The following is a 672-nucleotide window of genomic DNA, read 5'->3' as shown; positions in this document are numbered from 1 at the left end:
GGGCAACATTTTGCGCTCATGAAATCCATAGTTAGAGCTGAAGACGGACCTTGAAATGTTGCACAAGAAAGGATAGAAGTGCCTGTCATAGTGGCTCGCGACCTTCAGTATCATCACGAGGGGGTGTATATAAGCTCAGATTCTCCTTGCAGTATGTGCATAGATTGTCCTTGCCTTGGCTCGGAGCTGAGTCTCTCTCACGTGCAAAACCCTGAACATGAAGCTGGTAAGTTTGTGAAATCTCAGCTTAAGAAACTAGTGGCTGAGAAATTTGCGTGCTGCTTTGACGAATGCATTGATGACTATTTTCTTAATACTAATGCAACCCGTATTAAGAGTAGTTACATACTCGTTGGAATATGTTCCTGGACTTGATAAATTTTCCGAAAAGGTTTATGCTATGATATTTTTTATCCGTTTTTTTTTGTAGATTATATTGAAAAGAGGTAAAACCTTGCTCAAATTTCAGAAATGTCAAGTTTTGTAAAGTGCGATTGTAATCCATTTACTCTAATTGATTTAAGATTCACATTCAAAGATTTTGAAATATGATTATGCTTTTTAGCATCTGAATGTACGATACTAAACTAGACTTTATAATGATTCTTAGTGTGTGTATTTTCGTCTTATGGTCAATATGTGTTATGCGTGTGTGCGTACGTGTGTGTACGT

General features: G+C 37.2%; 1 protein-coding gene across 1 annotated transcript in view; it reads left to right on the top strand.

Moving 5' to 3' along the window:
- Positions 1 to 672, top strand: part of LOC119592166 (protein FAM98B-like) — a 24,611-nt gene that overhangs the window by 23,504 nt on the left and 435 nt on the right. The gene's annotated exons all lie outside the window — the stretch shown is intronic.

This window comes from Penaeus monodon, chromosome 29, assembly GCF_015228065.2.
Source record: "Penaeus monodon isolate SGIC_2016 chromosome 29, NSTDA_Pmon_1, whole genome shotgun sequence".
Taxonomy (NCBI): Eukaryota; Metazoa; Arthropoda; class Malacostraca; order Decapoda; family Penaeidae; genus Penaeus; species Penaeus monodon.
This window is presented reverse-complemented; position numbering and strand designations above follow the sequence as displayed.